Raw genomic sequence first — 18,167 nt, forward strand, 5'->3', positions numbered from 1 at the left:
CAAGTGGGGGTGGGGGGGGGCAGAGGGAAAGGGAGAAGCAACTCTCCACTGATAAGGGAGTCCAATGTGGTGCTTGATCCCAGGACCCTGAGATCATGACGGGAGCAGAAGGCAGACACCCAACTGACTGAGCCACCCAGGCGCCCCATGAAAATAGATTTTCTTGAACAAATGTTTCCCTATTTGCCTAATGCTCTTAGGACAATTTCGAGAGACTGTAAGTGATAGCATTCACCAGTAATGACTGTTTCACTCTGAGTGGGTCCATGGAGCTCCTATGCTGCCAATTCAGAAGTTGCTTTTAAGATTTAATTTGTAATTATTTATTCCTATTTTAATAATGGGTATTAAATTTTTATTAGTCTTTGTCCACCCTTCTTTTAATGTGCTATGGATTTTTTTTGGCTAGTATTTATTTGGGATTTTTGAATTAATATTTATAAGTAAATATGAATGGTAGTTCTCTCTATGCTAGTTCTGACAGATCTTAATGTAATATTTACTTTATAAAAAGAACTTGTCTTAAACTTATACAGTGATGTATGTCAATCATTTCTCAACAAAGCTGAAAAAAAAAAACCAATTTGGAATAATTCCTTTTAAAAAAAATCTAATCTCCAGAAAAGTTTAAATAGAATGGCTTTATGTTCATTAGAGTTTTTATACATTTTATACATTTTACTGTGAAATTCACTGAACCTGGTGCTGTCTTAGGGATAGAACTTTGACAATCTTTCTGTTTCTTCTCAGTCTCCGGCAGAGATTGCTCATCGTCCACCCAACATCCATTTTCCCTTTCCTACTCAGAGCCATAATCCTGATTCTATCTGGATGCGGTGTCTCGGGAATACAGGACCACATTTTGCAGTGCCATGATTATGTCATCAAGAAGGTTTCGCAGCATCTCAGAGAGAATGACAGTGAGGGATGGAGACCGGGCTACCGGGAAATGGTAAAGGTTGCCCACACCTTCCTCTTTGGATGCGCCCCCGAACCACAAGTCAGTACTTCTTCCTAAACACACGGAGAGGGGACGTGGGGACATGAAGCAAGGCATTTCCTAGCTTCCACCTGTGCGGACAACGCGGCCAGGGACCCGGAAAACCTGCACAAGGCAACCGTCAAGGCAGCTCAGCCCCGCGTGGGTCTTCTGATGTGGATGAGGTTGCAGTGGTGGCAAAAGCTCTTCCCACCCTTGCATCAGTGAGGCCACTCGCCTGTTGGCTCTTTGGGGCTCAGGGAGTAAGGCAGGCCCACAGCAACTCTTCCCGCACGGCTGCCCTGGTGGGGTCTCCCTGGCCCAGGGCTCCTCAGGTGCTGGGTCAGCCCCATGCTCTGAGGGAATGCCTTCCCACACTCCTGCACTCCTGAGAGTGGGGCCGCTTCTGTGGGCTGTGGCCCCTTGGGTTCCACCGGCAGGTCCTTCCTCCCTCCTCACGTACACAGCATCTCTCCCCAGGGGTCTTCTCCGCTGGCCAACGAGGCCGAGCTCTGGGCAAAGCTCTTCTCACACGCATGACATAGCTGCTGCCCTTCCTGCCCTGGGGGGCTGCCCAACCAGCAGGGCCCCAAGCACTCCATGTCGGGACCTTAGGGGCCTTCCTCCCAGGTCCATCCCTAGATATCCCCCCAGGAACTCAGCTGCCTCAGGGCCAGGTTCCTCTGCACCAGAGCTCCTGCTCAGCCGCTTGTTCGGCCTGAAACAGAAAGACCAGGCAAATGTCACCTGTTCTCGGAGTCTGCGGGAGGCTCACACTGTGTGCCCAAAAGGACAGGGTGCTCCTAACCTGCTGGACCCCACATCACAGAGCAGAGGCATTAGAAACCCAAGGGCTGGTGTGGGAAAACCTTCCTCTAGGTAATAAGGAAGTCTAGTGAATTCAGCAAAATACAGTTCAGCCCAGCCTTCCCTTCCACACAGCCTAGGCCTGGAGAGAATTCTTCATGGGGAGGGCTGATCCAGATCAGGGTGGCTTCTCTTAGTTCCCCTCAGAACTCCCTCCCCATGGAGCATCTGGGTGGTTCAGTTGGATCAGGTCACGCTCTCAGGGTCCTGGGATCGAGGCCCACATCAGGGTCCGTTCTGTGAGGAGTCTGCTTGAGATTCTCTCTCTGCCCCTCCCCCAACTGCACACACCTGTGCTTGCTCTCTCCCTCTCTCTGAAAAATAAGTAAATAAATCTTAAAAACAACAAAAACCTCCTTTTAAGGTGGTGAGCCTCACAGTGACCAAGGGGAGTCACCCCGTGGACTCATTCCTTTATGGGACAAGCATTCAATCGCACTCTTCCAGTGGCAGTGGCAGCACCCAACGACTATCAAATGGGCAACACCCCAAGTGTGTTCCTGGCATGAGGCCCTTACAGGCGCTGCCTTCTGCCTGGAAAGCTCTCAGCTCAGGTAACAGCAAGTCTCCTTCTCTTATCCCTTTGCTCAGCTCCCCCTTCCTTACTTCTTCCACTTACTACTGCAGTCAGCTCACTGGGGCCACGGCAACTCACTGTCTCCCTTCCCTGGGCCAGTCTGCTCATTCCTCACTGACCACCTTCTCACGCACTCATCACCCTTCTATTTGTCTCCCCCTTGCCACAACCAAATATCCACAGCAGCAGGATCTTCCTGTTCTGTTCCTGGAATCATGGCTGGCACAAGGCAGTTTTCAATAAATACTTGTCGCATGAGTAAAAGAGAAAGCACCAGAGCCAATCCAACTACTATGACCTCAAATGACTGGCTCAGAGTTGGCACCAGCAGCAAACCATGCCCCAGAGAACCAGCCCATGTGGGATAGCTGTCCAACCAGTCCAGTCAGATGCAGAGGAGTTGAGGGCAAGAAGGGAGACAAACAGGCCCAAACCATCTCAACACTGGGCAGCAGCCTCATGGTCCCCTGAGGATGCCTTGGTCCCCAGGGATGAGTGTTGGGGATGCCATCAAGAACACATGACCATCCAGTGACCCATGAGCCAGACCCAAGCACTGGATGCTCCTGACCTCCTCTGACCCTGGAATGTGAGCTCCCCCTGCCTGCCCCACTCCCAGGAGCTGCCCCAAGGATAGCGACAGTGCAGGGGGTGGTATGGAGCAAAATGGACAGCACCTGACTGAGGCCAGTGAAGACCTCTATATATACTTTTCAGATCTGGCTGGTGGGTGTGGGTATCTACTCATTCTGCCACCACCTGGGAAGAGCCTCACCTGTGAGCCTCCTTTGCTTGGGAACACCACCAGCTTCCCTCTTTCCTGGGTCTCTCCCTGCCCCCCAAGGAGGGGCTAGTTTCAGATCACAACTAGAAAGCTTCCATGGAGCTTCCCAACTAACAGACTTCTATCTTGCAAACCAGAAAGCCCAGGGAAAACAACCCCAGCCCTTCTCTTTATCAAAACATCCAGCTTTCTCCCACAGCTAACTGTCCTGTCCCTCCCTCACACCCCTGAACAAGTACCTCTGAGTACTCCTCTGTTGTCAGACCATGGTTCTCTCAGTCCTTATAGCTGAAGGATGGCAACAGGTTTGGAAAACAGAAATGTGTCTGCAGAGAAGAAATGGGCCACAAGTGGGATCAGTACTGCCCTTCTGCCCAAACTTCACACACACACACACACACATATATATATTTTAAGTCTTCCTTTATTAGCACTAACACAGAACTGAGTGAAGGTGTGATGGTTAATAAAAATTCAAGGTAAGATTAAGGAATTGAAATTATATAGCCTCTAAGGTCTTTTCCAACTGTTAGCATCATGCAACTCCATAAGGCTAATACATACTAAGGTATTAGTTAAGGAAATACTAATACTAAGGAATACTAATTCATACTAAGGTATTAGTTAAGGAAATATTGTTATGCCCCTTAGGATATTTACAGTTTAGAAGACTATAGTGCCATAAAACCTAAAACACATAGTTCTACACTTAAGAAAAAAAGGAGAGACAGGTCAAAAAGATACAGAAACCAACTTGGAAATTAACACTGGGAACTTTGACTTCGAATGGCAAAATCTGGAGAACCATTTGATAAATAGATTAATAATGATAATAATGAATTGTAAACCAAAGAATAAGGTATCTGTAAGTCCAAAATAATACAAATGAAGGCTCACTGGGTGGCTCAATGGTTTGGTGCCTGCCTTTAGCCCAGGGTATGGTCCTGGGTCCTGGGATCAAGTCCCACATCGGGCTCTCAGCATGGGGCCTGCTTCTCCATCTGCCTGTGTCTCTTCCTCTTTCTGTCTCTCATGAATAAGTAAATAAAATCTTAAAAAAAAAAAAAGATTGAATATAAGGAAAAGAAAAAAAAAATCATCCTTAGAGAATTCCAATAAATGTAGAAGGAACAGGAAAGAAGAAAACCACCATGGAACTCCACAGTAATCTTTGTTGCACGGAAAATTCACCAATGAATGCTAAAATTAGTGGCACTTCTGAGCTCATGCACATTTAGAAACTGCCATTGTATCCTGACTTGAAATTAGGAGCCATTATAGCATAGCAATTAGTTTTGTTCCAAGTAATAGTCATAATAGATTTTATTTTTAAAAAAATTATTATTATTTTTTTACATTAAACTGTACAAACTTGAGAAATTGGAAGTTCACCTGAGTGTTAAGAACAAAAAAGTAGAGATCCTTGGGTGGCTCAGTGGTTTAGCACCTGCCTTCAGCCCAGGGCGTGATCCTAAAGTCCCAGGACTTTGTGGGAGTCCCACATCAGGCTCCCTGCATGGAGCCTGTTTCTCCCTCAACCTCTCTCTCTCATGAATAAATAAATAAAATCTTAAAAAAAAAAAAAGGAACAAAAAAGCGTATCCCAAATTTGACCACTTCCCAACCACTCTATCAGCCATTCCCCTAGTCTGAGCTACCTCTTGCCTGTAGTAGTTTCCCAACTATTCTTCCTCCTTCCTATTCACGTATACTTTATTCTCAGCATTAGCCAGTAAACTTAAAAGAAAAAAAAAAATCAGATCCCTTTAATCATTTATGTAAAACTATCCAATGGCTTTGTCTAGCTTAGAAGAAAATTTGCTTATTACTTTGGCCAAAGAGGCCTATATGATCTGACTCTTACCTACTTCTCTGAACTCATTTGTTACCATTCTCATCCTTCTTATTACTCCTTTCTAGCCCAAAAATAACCTTAGGAATATTAGGGAAGACCCTTCTGAGGTATGCTCCCCTGCCTTTTACCTGCTTCATTTTCTTCCCATGGCATTTATCACTACATGAAATACTATGTTTTGGTTCATTTTTTTACCTGATCTCCAATTTGAACGTAAGCTTATATGGGAAAAGATTTGGTTTGTCTTGCTTACAAACTATAGCCAAATACTTATTTTTAAAAAAGATTTTATTTATTTGTGAGAGGCACAGAGAGAGAGAGAAAGAGAGGCAGAGACACAGGGCAAAGGGAGAAACAAGCTCCATGCAGGGAGCCCAACGTGGGACTCGATCCCTAGTCTCCAGGATCACACCCTGGGCTGAAGGCGATGCTAAACCGCTGGGCCACCAGGGCTGCCCTAGACACAATACTTAAAACAATACCTATACTAGAGTGAGCCCTCAAATATCTGAATATTTTTAAAACATTGAAGTGTAAAAAGTGGGGAAAAAAGCAGAAGGCCTGTATTAACAGAAGTAGACTTCTATTTCTGAAGTCTGTGCAAAAAATGTAAGTCTTTAATATAAAGAAAAAGGAGTATTTTTAACTACATTAATTTTACAAATTCAGTTGCTTAAAAAAACCTTGAAAAATAAATATGACATTGCTGACTCAATTTGGAAATTTGCAAGAATCTTACATGAAAGAAAAATTTATTTATATAGATTACTGGTTTAAAAATACAAGGGAAAAGACAAATATACAAAAGCATTATTATACAACTGATTTCTAAACTCAATACTTCAGAAATACAAAACAATGATCATTACCCCCCAAAGTCACTTTATTGAAACAAATTGATTTTTCAGTTGGTCTGTAACTCTTTTCACTCAAGTTTACAAATATTACTGGATTTTTCAGTTTCATCCCACATCAGAACTTTATTTTTTACTGTCTTCTTCTTGAAGTAGTATATAGTTATTTCTGGCAATTAATGTCAACTATAGGAAGATTCTCTATAGAGAATCTAATATCTAAATATATAGAATTTAATATGGCTGCTGCTTTGGAAACAGTTACCACTCTGAGTTAATCTACACTAAGACTAAGACCTATGTAATGAAAGGCAAAACATTAATGGGCAATATATGAGGATTGAGATCAGAGAGTCTCAGAAAAGACAATGTTTTCTTATACTGCAGATCTGCTAGAGAAGACTCCATTATTTACTTTGGTATTACTGCTAGAGAAGCAGTTTCTGCTAGACCACAAGCTGGCCATATACTTGTCCATTTTATGTTTCCTTTTCTAAACAACAGCAGACTTTAACAATTAGACTGATGAACCAAATAAGCAGACACCTTTAAACTACTATATATTTTAACTGTAAAATAAATTATTTTCTAAATTGATTTTGTAGCCTTGTGTCTGGAAAGGCAATAAAACCCATTCTGTTCCAAAATTACAAGGCTGACTCAGAGGCTATTTGTAAAATGCCTGGCTGTCTTCTATCACCAGTCATGAAGGTGGGCCTTCATGAACTCAGTAACTTAATACATGTAAAAATGACCTCATCCATCAATATAATGTTGAACCAGTAAAAGCAAAAAAGTATAATCATAACGTAGGGATTGGGCTATATAAAGCAAGAGGGAAATATCCTCTTACATAACATAAGAGGAATATACATGGTAATAAAAATTATAATAAACTTGTAAAGAGATGATTCTGGTTTACATGTATATCTGCTTAAACTGACTGAATGATTGGAAATTTTCTTCTCCTAACAGAACTCCTCCTCATTATAAACTAAGCTGGTCTTAGTGTCTTATAAATCTCTTATTTCCTCAGATTTATCTATTGTACCCTCACTTTACAGTGATTTAACTTATAAGCTGGACCTGCCCAGCTTGCCTATAAAGCCTCTCTTCAGAAAGATACCATATGCATTTTTTAGTAAATACTGCACTTCAAAACAGTTTATAAAGAACCAGCAACTGGGGATCCCTGGGTGGCGCAGCGGTTTGGCGCCTGCCTTTGGCCCAGGGCGCGATCCTGGAGACCCGGGATCGAATCCCATGTTGGGCTCCTGGTGCATGGAGCCTGCTTCTCCCTCTGCCTATGTCTCTGCCTCTCTTTCTCTCTCTGTGACTATCATAAATAAATAAAACTTAAAAAAAAAAAAAAAAAAAGAACCAGCAACTGGCCCTCCAATGTAAATACTTCTCATTTCATATTATCACAGAAGCAGTGCAGTTTACTAACCACTCCTTCCTTACAGAAAACTCAGTAGCTATAAAAATTTTTTCTGTTTCAAAACAATTCAATACTTATTAATTCCAAAGATCCGATCACCATGTAGCTGTGGCATTTTAGGAATTAGCACACTCTGGAGAGAAGCTGTGTTTAGGATGAAGTGAGTTGGATCATACTTCGTATAGAAACTTGCCAGAAAATATCTGTAGAAATAAAAATTTTTAAATTATATCATATATAACATGTAAAACTTGTAAAAAAATTTAAAGGTTAACAAAAAGGTCACTGAAATACCTAATAAATACCTAAAAACAGAATCACTTCTGAGCACTAAAATAGTTTTACAGTTTTGGGCCTAAATTAATTTGGGATTAAAAATTTTTTTTCATTTGTTTTTATTTAAGTTTGATTTGCCAACATATAACACCTAGTGCTCACCCCCATCAAGTGCCCTTCTCAGTGCCCATCACCGAGTTACCCCAACCCCCTGCTCACCTCCCCTTCCGCAACCCTTTGTTTCCCAGAATTAGGAGTCTCTCATGGTTTGTCTCCCTCTCTAATTTTTCCCACTCAGACAACATTTAAAGCCATCTATATAGCACTGATACTTTTCAGAGTGCTTTTGCATTTTCTTATTTGATCATCATTTGTCAGGTAGGTGGGGCATACAGTGTTATCCCAGATTTTTAGATAAAGAAACAGGCTCAAATGCATTACCTTGTTCAAGATCTTGTTGTTATATAAGGAATTTAATCACAGAATATTTGAAATCATACCTGTGGGTCAAAAATATATGTTTAGAAATATGGATGCTGGGGAACCCTGGGTGGCGCAGCGGTTTAGCGCCTGCCTTTGGCCCAGGGTGCGATCCTGGAGACCCGGGGTCGAATCCCACGTCGGGCTCCCGGTGCATGGAGCCTGCTTCTCCCTCTGCCTATGTCTCTGCCTCTCTCTCTCTCTCTGTGACTATCATAAATAAATAAAAATTAAAAAAAAAAAAAAGAAAAAAAAGAAATATGGATGCTTTACACAGGTACATTTTAGTTGACTATTTTGTGATAACTTATTGAAAATTCAGGATAAATGTCAGGCTTTTTACATTAATTATAATGTAATCCTCAACACTGTATAGATGAGGAAACTGAGGTTTTCAAAGAAATGGCCAAAAATCATACAGCTAGAAAGCAGTAGAGCTAAAATCCAAATCTAGGGCTGTTTAAATAACTATTAAGACTGTTACTGCATTTATCTTTGTTAGATCATACAAATCATTTAGCTTTTGATGTTAATTTTATATAGGGCTGAAACAAAAATTTAAAAAATTTCCTCAAAGTGCTATCAATATAAGGAAAAAGAAACCTACCACTTTATCATCAATTTATTCTTTTCATTTTTTTTTTTTTATTTTTTTTATTTTTTTTATTCTTTTCATTTGAAAATGCCTTCCTTTCTCTCACATCTGTCTAAAATCTACCCTTCCTTAAGTCCCAATTTAAGGAATCCTAATGACTCCAAGAATTCTTTCCAGTTACTCCAGGCTGCACTGATTTTATCATTGATGCATTACTACATGTAATCTATGTGGTACACAGTGTTTGATTAAGATGTATTTAAAACATCCACTATACATACGCAACTATACTGAGTATGGAATTCAAAGCAATCTATGTACTTATAAATTTTTGCAGAAACAAACCATTTACAATAACAGATAATACAAAGTGGCATAAATAAGGGATATGTAATAATACTAAAGATGTTCAAAATAGGGCAGCCCTGGTGGCTCAGCGGTTTAGCGCCGCCTTCGGCCCAGGGTGTGATACTGGAGATTCGCGATTGAGTCCCACATCGGGCTCCCTGCATGGATCCTGCTTCTCCCTCTGCCTGTGTCTCTGCCTCTCTCTCTCTGTGTATCTCGTGAATAAATCAGTAAAATCTTTAAAAAAAAATAAAGATGTTCAAAATAGAGCATTATTACTTAAGGTTGGGTGCTAAGGAAAAGACCTCATTGAGGAGTTATGATACAAAACTTTTTTTTTTAAAGATTTTATTCATCTATTCATGAGAGGCACACACACACACACACAGAGAGAGAGAGAGAGAGAGAGACAGAGGCAGAGACACAGGCAGAGGGAGAAGCAGGCTCCATGTAGGAAGCCCAATGCAGGACTCGATCCCAGAACTCTGGGATCACATCCTGAGCCAAAGGCAGACATTCTTTTTTTTTTATTTTTTATTTTTTAAGATTATTTATTTATTTATTCATGAGAGCCACAGAGAGAGAGGCAGAGACACAAGCAGAGTTCGAGAAGCAGGCTCCCTGCAGGGAGCCCGACATGGGACTCGATCCCAGGCCTCCAGGATCAGGCCCTGGGCTGAAGGCAGGCGCTAAACCGCTGAGCCACCTGGGCTGCCCAAAGGCAGACATTCAATCGTTGAGCCAACCAGACATCCCAATAGGATTTAAATCTTGAAAGACTAAGAAAGATAAATTAGGAAAGGAGAAGGTATTACAGGTAAGAAATGATTTGAACAAAAGCATAAACATAGGCCTATATACAAGTATCAAGAAATGCTGCTTAGAAGAACTAGACCAAGTGGGAGTTGGGTGGGGGTAAAATATTCACATAAAGAAAAAATGAGGTAAGAATCATTTTGTGGAAGGCCCTGATACCAGATAATAGGAGTTAATTTAAGGTTGAATGCTTTACAGATAGGTATTATCTATAATTTATTTCTTCTGGCATCATAGTGAGCTATGTACTATTAATGAGAATTTCATTTATGAGCAAACCATGCAGGCTGGGCGATAAATACGGGATTCAAGCCAGGTCTGTTCTACAATGAAAACCTAACTTTTGTTGTCAAAAACTATACAGCAGTCTCTCCCAAGGAGTTTGAACATCTAATGTGGGGTGGAGGAGGTGTGGATCAATGAAATTCATCTGAAATTATCCAAATCCTCGTTTAGGGAGATTAATCTGATAGTGTAATACAGAATAAGATTATGTGTATAGCTTTCTTATAAGCAATTTAAAAATATGAACTAGAATACATTTTGACCTGTATATCCTAGAATGTCTAAAAATACTGATGGGCATATTATATTGTCTCCATATATTACTGACTGAAGTAAAAAATGGTTTATTACCAGCCTGTCAAAGATTTTGCTTGTATTTTATGCTCTAAGGTAGCTATCTATCAGTAGAGGTTTCAACAAATATTGTTTCTAACTGAAATTCAACATAATATCCAATATCCAATCTTCTTCATACCTAAAAATTTCCATCACTTCAGAATTATTGGAGAAATTGTGAAAAACTTCCGTGAAGATGTAAACTGTACTCCATAGTCCAATTGTCCCCAATGAATTAAAAGCCTTGCTTTACCCTGCTTTACCCAGTTTCAAAAGGTGTTCCTTTAATGCATGCAAAAATACATACATCCCCAGATTATGGATAACATTCGTTAAGGTCCAAGCAACAGGAACACTGAAGAACAGAATGCTGAGTAGGATAATATAAAGCAAGCCAACTCCTAATGCATATGTCAGCCACAAACCTCATCTGCTCATTACACCTCACTGTGAGCAACTCCAATATTCATGTTTGCTCCGCCGCCCCACTGCAAGTGGTGGGCTTGGAACACCCACCCTTATATTTGAAATGTATGAGAGAACTGGGTAGATGACAAAACAAAGACATTTCTCACCTTTTAGCAATTAACCATTTACAGAGCCTTCTGGGACTTATGAAGCACTGTCACCCATGCTATTGAACTAACACGCCACAAAACCCCTTGATGTTATCACCCCACCTCTTAAAAGGAGTGAATAGCAAATAAAAGGCAGATACAAAGCTAGACAGACTCTATTTAGAGAAAGTCTAGAGAATACAGAACAATTTGACAAGAGTGGTTACTACTAGGGAATAAAATCTGGAAAACTTTCAAGTTTTACTATATAAACTTGTATATTACTTGGATGTTTTACCATCAGCAGGAATTCTAAAAGAAACTCAAACTCAGTGATACATAGTAACTTTAAATGTTGCTTGGTTAAGGAAAAATGTGAGCTGGAAAGTGTATTAATCCTTGTAATCTCAGACACTGTGTTGCTTTACAGAACTGGCTCTTCCTGAGTATAAGATGCATACCTGTAGTGACAGTCCTGTAAGAGAGCCCTTGGGTGCTCTCCAGCAGCCATATTCGATGCTTAATGGATGACTGGATGGAGGGAGGTGGCGAGCAATGGGCAGATGGGAGCAAGGACATGCTCAGATGTGCGTCCTGAAGAAAGGAGTCCCCAGTAGGTTCTAGATACAGCTTGGAAGGCAGAATAAAGGAAAAGATGGCTGGAAATAAAAAGTCCAAGTTAATAGGGAAACAAGAAAGAAACAAAGAAATGGACTGCAAAGATGTTCATGAAGGAGGGAAATTAAACCAAAGGACTTTATTTTAAAGATATATTTATTCTATATATAGAGAGAGAAAGCATGAGTATGGGGAGGGGCAGAGGATGAAGGAGAGACTCTCCAGCAGACTCCTCCACTGAGCGCAGAGCTCAGCGTAGGGCTCCATCCCACCACCCTGAGATCATGACCTGAGCTGAAATCAAGAGTTAGATATTTAGCCGACTGAGCCCTCCAGGACTTTTATCTGATGAGGTCATTGGAGCCAGAGGAAGGTCTGTAGAGCAACAGAAGTCATTCAAAAATATCTTTTCAATTTAAGTCAAGAGATGTGTTCCAAGTGGCAGAAACCCATGGTATCTGTATGATTGCCAGGGCAGGCGAAACAGAGGCAGAAGCAGACAGCGCGGAAGTCGTGGCTTTGATACACATAGGGATGACGTGAAAATGGAAACAGCAGACCCACTGCACACAGACCTTTAGAAGGTTAACAGTCAGAGGCGACGACATCAGTGTGAGACATCAGGCAGAAGCTGGACCAGCTGCTGCAGAGACAGCCAGGACAGAGAGGCAACAGGCTCATCCCCTATGCCCAGGACTGCACCCATCACCAAGTCGCATAGGTGGTTCCACTGAGGCGGCAAAGGCTGGTTCCACTGGACTCTGCTATCTGGCACATCCTAAGCATACTCTCACCTTTCCACTGCTGATGTAAGCCCAGGCAGGTGAGGGCAGCCCACCAAATGCTGCCCATCAGTTGTTCATGTCCAGTGCTCACAACCACCTTCTGTGGTACGTACTTGCGCCACTGAATTGTGACATCTCTGATACCCCAAGCACATGCTAAAGCCCTCACTGTGATAGGGCCTTTCAGAAAAGTAATTAAGGTAATTAAGACACACACAATTCACTCAGAATAGTTAAAAAGCTCAGACTCATTATGTAAAAGTCAAATTAGAGAATAGATGGAAATACTGTTCTTGTCTTTGATTAATAAATGAACTTACTTTTACTTGTCTCTTCATTAGTTTTCAAAATCAGAGTAGGGCTCTGATCCAGCAGGACTGATGTCCTTATGAGAAGAGACACCAGAACTCATTCTCTCTCTCTCTCTCTCCCCCACTCCCACCCCAGTACACACAGGCACAAAGGCACATGTGAGAACCAGGCAAGAAGGTGGTGTCAGCAACCCACCCTGCTCACACCTGGATCTTCAACATGTAGCCTCCAGCACTATAAGGAAATAAATGCTTGTTGTTCCTGCCCCCCAGTGAATGCTAGTCTATTAGGATAGCCCTAGCAACGAGAGCAATGCTATTACCTACCCCATTTTGGCGATGAGAACTGAGAGCCCATGTATAAGCAGCTTCCAAAGGCAAAGGCATGATTTGAACCTTTGGTCTGCTCCCCACAATGAAGCAGAAAGCCAGAGAGCCTCCAGGATGGTAGTCGGGAAGCCTGAACGCAGGGCAAGGGAGCGAAAGGAGTACTCCGGACACTCAGAGCACTGAGCATCGCTGTTACCTGTTTTTTGTTTTTTGTTTTTTTTTTTTTTTTTCCGCTGTTACCTGTTGAGGAGACTTCTAACCCCCTGATTCCCCCCGGGGGAAGGGGGGGTGGCGGGGGGGGGGCAGGCTGTATATCAACAGCAGAAAAACCTTGTCTCTTACCTGTCTCTCCAGGGATGGGCCTCCTGAGCAGCATCCCATGTGGGCTGGGGTCCTCTGGGCTGGGACTGAAGCCTCAGTGATGTCTGCTGTCCCAGAGGCACTGTCCCTCTGGAGAGGACTTCTTGCCCCTGTGTGTAGCTACCACCTGGAAACAAGGACACAAAATCTGACTTCTGAAGAAAAGACTGTCTAAAGGAAACAATTCCTGGAAATGAACACAGTCAGGGTTAGGGTTAGTCAAATAGACACAAAACAAAGCACACAAGGGTTGCTGATGCCTCACATATGTTTTTCCCTGGCAAAACTCCCTTCCTACCTCATGCTGTGATTCATCTAGCTCCCTCTCCAGGTCCACCAGCATGGTAGCCACCACTTTGTCCCCACTCTCGAGGTGCTGCTCCTGCACCCAGGCCTGGAGCTTCTCGGGAGGATGATCAGAAACAGTTCCTGCACCAGCAGCTCCAGGATCTGCTCCTTGCTGTGGGTCTCAGGGCGCAGCCAGTGTTGACACAGCTCCCAGAGCCAGGTGAGGGCCTCGCAGGGCCCAGGGATCTCCTGTCGAAAGTGCTTTCAGATAAATTTCCCTCGGTTAAAAATCCCTGAGGGGATTACTCCATCTCAGTCGGGATTCCTGCATTGGGAGGCGACTTTCCATCTCCACTTTCACTGTCAGCAGTTCCTCCCAGACCTCAGGAGCTTGCATGGTCCAGGGGTAAAGCCTCCTCTGAGTTTGATTCATCTTGACCTTGAAGAGTTTAAGCAGCACCTCCAGCTGGAGCTATGTTGCAGAAACACCTTTGAAAGTTTCCTCCTAAGCAGTAAAAATCACTGTTATATGTAGAAAAATGTCAACAGCTAATGATGAGCACTGATAATATAAGCAACCATCACAGACCCCAGGGCTCTTCACTGAATGTAAAGTCACTTGGTGACCAAAGGATGGGAATAATGGGAAATACAAGGTCATAATGTGTATAAAGCATACACTTTCAAGTCACTCAGAACTCCGTTTTATTCTGGTTCTAACATTTACTAATTGTGTGAGCTTCAGCCAATTTCTTTTTTTTTTTTTATACCTTCAGCCAATTTCTTATCTTCTTTCGATCTCAATCTCTCAACATGAAGAAGACATAGTAATAAAAATACCCTACAGCGTTCATGGCAACATTAGGGCCCACACACAATACACTCAGAATAGTTAAAAAGCTCAGACTCCTTATGTAAAAGTCAAATTAGAGAATAGATGGAAATACTGTTCTTGTCTTTGATTAATAAACGAACTTACTTTTACTTGTCTCTTCATTAGTTTTCAAAATCAACCTCAAAACAGCTGAAGTTGCTGTCATTTTTGCTGAATTCACAGAAAAGGAAACTTGGGTAGATTCTACGTTCTGCGAGCTTTCCACTCTGCTCTGCTGCTTCCTAAGAGCAACAGCCAACACCAACCTGGTCTACAACATGCGTCCAACACAGGGCTAGGATGATCCTCAGGAGGTTTGATAACACCACGATTTCAGGAGATAAGAAACGGAGGCCAGGGGAAGTGAGGCAGGTTGCCTAAGGTTAAGTTCTCTGTGAGGACAGTCCTCAGAATCCACACAAGCCCAAGCAGTGCCTGCGACCCAGGAAGCCTGTATGTCTGCACAACGTCAAGAAGTGCAGCCTCGGGATCCCTGGGTGGCGCAGCGGTTTGGCGCCTGCCTTTGGCCCAGGGCGCGATCCTGGAGACCCGGGATCGAATCCCACGTCGGGCTCCCGGTGCATGGAGCCTGCTTCTCCCTCTGCCTGTGTCTCTGCCTCTCTCTCTCTCTCTGTGACTATCATAAATAAATAAAAATTTAAAAAAAAAATTTAGAAAAAAAAAAAAAGAAGTGCAGCCTCAAAGCTGAATTCCCGCTTGGCAGGAGCTGTGGTGGACACTCAGGGAACTGGCCCCTGGGGACGGGGTGGGTGGCAGGACAGGGAGCCCCGGGGCCCGCATCTCCAACAGGCTCCCGTGCTGTGTGCGCACACCTGGGCTCCAGCATCCTGGGGCTCAGGGGCAGGGAACCGGCCCCCGGCACATCCTGCACCTGAAATCCAGTCCGCTCACAGCCCTTTAACCCGCTCTAAAAACCAGAGTGTAAGAGATTGAACACGCTCTGCGCTTGGTCTGTCTCCCCGCCCCCCAGGCTGCCCGCCCCAGCTCCAGGTTCCCCACCCGGGCCAACCTGGGGCCGCTGCTCCCGGGGGCGCCCCTCCAGCCTCGCGAACCTCCCAGGCCCTGCCCGCGCGACGTCTCCCACCTGGGACCACGCGGCCTCCTCGGCGGCCTCTGCGGGCGGAGCCTCCCCTTCCACGGCCCACTCCCAGCCACGCCCGCCCCGGCTGCTCAGCGCTGACTCACCGGAGCCGGATGAGGCCGGAAAAAGGGGCCGCAGAGAGGAGGCCTCCCGCCGCGCGGGGCGCTCGGGGCAGAGGCACTTCCGGGCCGCTCTAGGATCCCGCGTCTCGCCTCCCGCTCCCGCAGCGGGGCACACGGTGGGAAAGTCGTGCGCAGGCGCGCCTCCTGCACGTTTGAAACCGGAGAAACGCTGCGGTCTAGGCCATTACGTTGAAAATGCTTATTTTTAAAACTTTTTTTTTTTTATTTTTATTTATTTATGATAGTCACAGAGAGAGAGAGAGAGGCAGAGACACAGGCAGAGGGAGAAGCAGGCTCCATGCAGGGAGCCCGACGTGGGATTCGATCCCGGGTCTTCAGGATCGCGCCCTGGGCCAAAGGCAGGCACCAAACCGCTGCACCACCCAGGGATCCCTAAAACTTTTTTTAAAAAAGAATCTATATGATTTTTAAGAAACCTCGGCCAATGCCAAAATGAATAAAGCAAGAGATGAAATCCCACCCTGGCCTACCTCAGACGCAGGGACCTGGGGTGGCCACTGTCACCGTTAGCTGGGCATTTGCGCATATAATTAAGATCTCATTCGTACCTCTGGATAGAGAGGCATGAAGTTTTTTTTACAGTTAGCTTTTTCTCCCCTTATTTTAACTTCTTCACTTCGCGAATCTTGGACGTCTTTATTGTGGAGGCAGAGAAAATTAAGGCCATTCCACCTTAAGTTCAGCGTTAGCACAAGCACAGCCATCCCAGGCCCCTGTGAATAAGAGCTAAATTTTACATTACTTCAGTTAAGCCCCATATTAGAGTGAGAACAGAGCTCAAGCCAGTGGCTGGAAGCCCCTTATCAGAATGAGAACAGAGCTTAAGAAATTCCTCCACCCCTTCTGGAAATTCCCTAGACCAGCCCCTAAAACTCAGCTGGAACCCACCTTGGGGTCCAAGCCCCTGCTCCTCCGGTGTGGGGTATACTTGGACCCAACCTCGAGCTTGTTAATAAACCCTCATGTACTTGCATCGTGTCGACTCCTTGGTGGTTTCTCGGATTAGCAAACTTGGGCACATTTATTGGTCATGTAGATCTACTCCTTTGGTGGCACATGTACTGCAATTCATTTGTCCAGGCCCTACCTATTTTTTTTTTTAAACTTTTTTTTTAATTTTTTTTTATTTATTTATGATAGTCACAGAGAGAGAGAGGCAGAGACACAGGCAGAGGGAGAAGCAGGCTCCATGCACCGGGAGCCCGACGTGGGATTCGATCCCGGGTCTCCAGGATCGCGCCCTGGGCCAAAGGCAGGCGCCAAACCGCTGCGCCACCCAGGGATCCCAAGGCCCTACCTATTGATAGACTTTCCTTCCTTCCTTTTTTCCTTCCTTCCTTCTGCTTTCCTTCTTTTCTCTTCCTTCCTTCCTTTGTTTTTTGCTACAAATCACTTGGCTTTTTAGCGGTAATACAAAATCAGTCCAAAATCAACTAAATTAGCTCTATTGGTACAAAACAGCACAATTATTAGTACTGTTAGTCATCCATCAATTTTATCATGCCAATCAGAATGATGGTATTGCATAAACCATGTTTTGTTGTGCCCAAGATTGTGAATCTGAGAAACCGCTAAGGAGCCGACACTGATGCAAGCGCAAGGGTTTATTTGCAAGCTCGAGCTTGGGTCCAAGTGTACCTGACACAGCAGAGCAGGGACTTGGACCCCGAAGTGGGTTACAGCTGGGTTTTTTATGGGCTGGTCTAGGGGATTTTCAGAAGGGGTGGAGGAATTTTTTTCATTCTAATATGGGAGAAAGGGTGGGGGGAGTTTCTTAAGATCTGATATGGGTTTCTCTGCCAAGGGCCTGAGCTCTGTTGTCTTTCTGATATGGGATTCCCTGCTGAGGACATTCTGCAGTTTTTCTTATGAAGTTCAGCTCTTATTCACAGGGGCCTAAGATGGCTGTACTTGTGCTAATGCTAAACTTGGGGTGGAATGGCCTTAATTTTTCTTGGCCTCCACATGTTTTTGGTTTTTTTTTAAAGATTTTATTTATTCATGAGAGACACACAGAGAGAGGCAGAGACATAGGCAGAGGCAGAAACAGGCTCCCTGCAGGGAGCCTGATGTAGGATATTATCCCAAGACCCAGGAATCACTATCTAAGCCAAAGGCAGATGCTCAACCATTGAGCCACCCAGGTGCACGCCTGTTTGTTTGTTTTTTAAGAGAACCTTATTGTTTATTTTATCACAGCAGTAGGAAAGTATCTTGCATCTTAATGTAAATTATTTGATGGGGTGTTTTAACTCCAAAACTATAGCTTTGTAAATTTCTGTGGTTGTTTTCCTCAAACTAGCCAT

The 18,167-nt window shown here is 43.8% G+C and overlaps 1 long non-coding RNA gene and 1 pseudogene across 4 annotated transcripts in view; both read right to left on the minus strand.

Annotated features, from left to right (window-relative positions):
• The window catches only part of LOC144306552 (uncharacterized), a 31,235-nt gene extending 15,385 nt beyond the window's left edge, over positions 1-15,850 (minus strand). For 2 of the 4 annotated variants that reach the window (XR_013373615.1, XR_013373617.1), the window contains exons 1-5: positions 15,722-15,850; positions 13,753-14,247; positions 13,437-13,581; positions 11,512-11,709; positions 3,447-3,533 (exon numbers count right to left, since the gene is read on the minus strand). This is a non-coding gene — a long non-coding RNA (uncharacterized LOC144306552). Of the gene's footprint in view, positions 1-651; positions 1,698-3,446; positions 3,534-11,511; positions 11,710-13,436; positions 13,582-13,752; positions 14,248-15,721 lie in introns of those variants that run through there. The other 2 variants (XR_013373616.1, XR_013373618.1) reach the window with 2 other exon arrangements.
• On the minus strand, positions 7,294-11,501 carry LOC144306549 (ORM1-like protein 1; annotated as a pseudogene).
• Positions 15,851-18,167: the final 2,317 nt, after the last annotated feature.

The sequence above is a fragment of the Canis aureus genome, chromosome 37 (genome assembly GCF_053574225.1).
Source record: "Canis aureus isolate CA01 chromosome 37, VMU_Caureus_v.1.0, whole genome shotgun sequence".
Taxonomy (NCBI): Eukaryota; Metazoa; Chordata; class Mammalia; order Carnivora; family Canidae; genus Canis; species Canis aureus.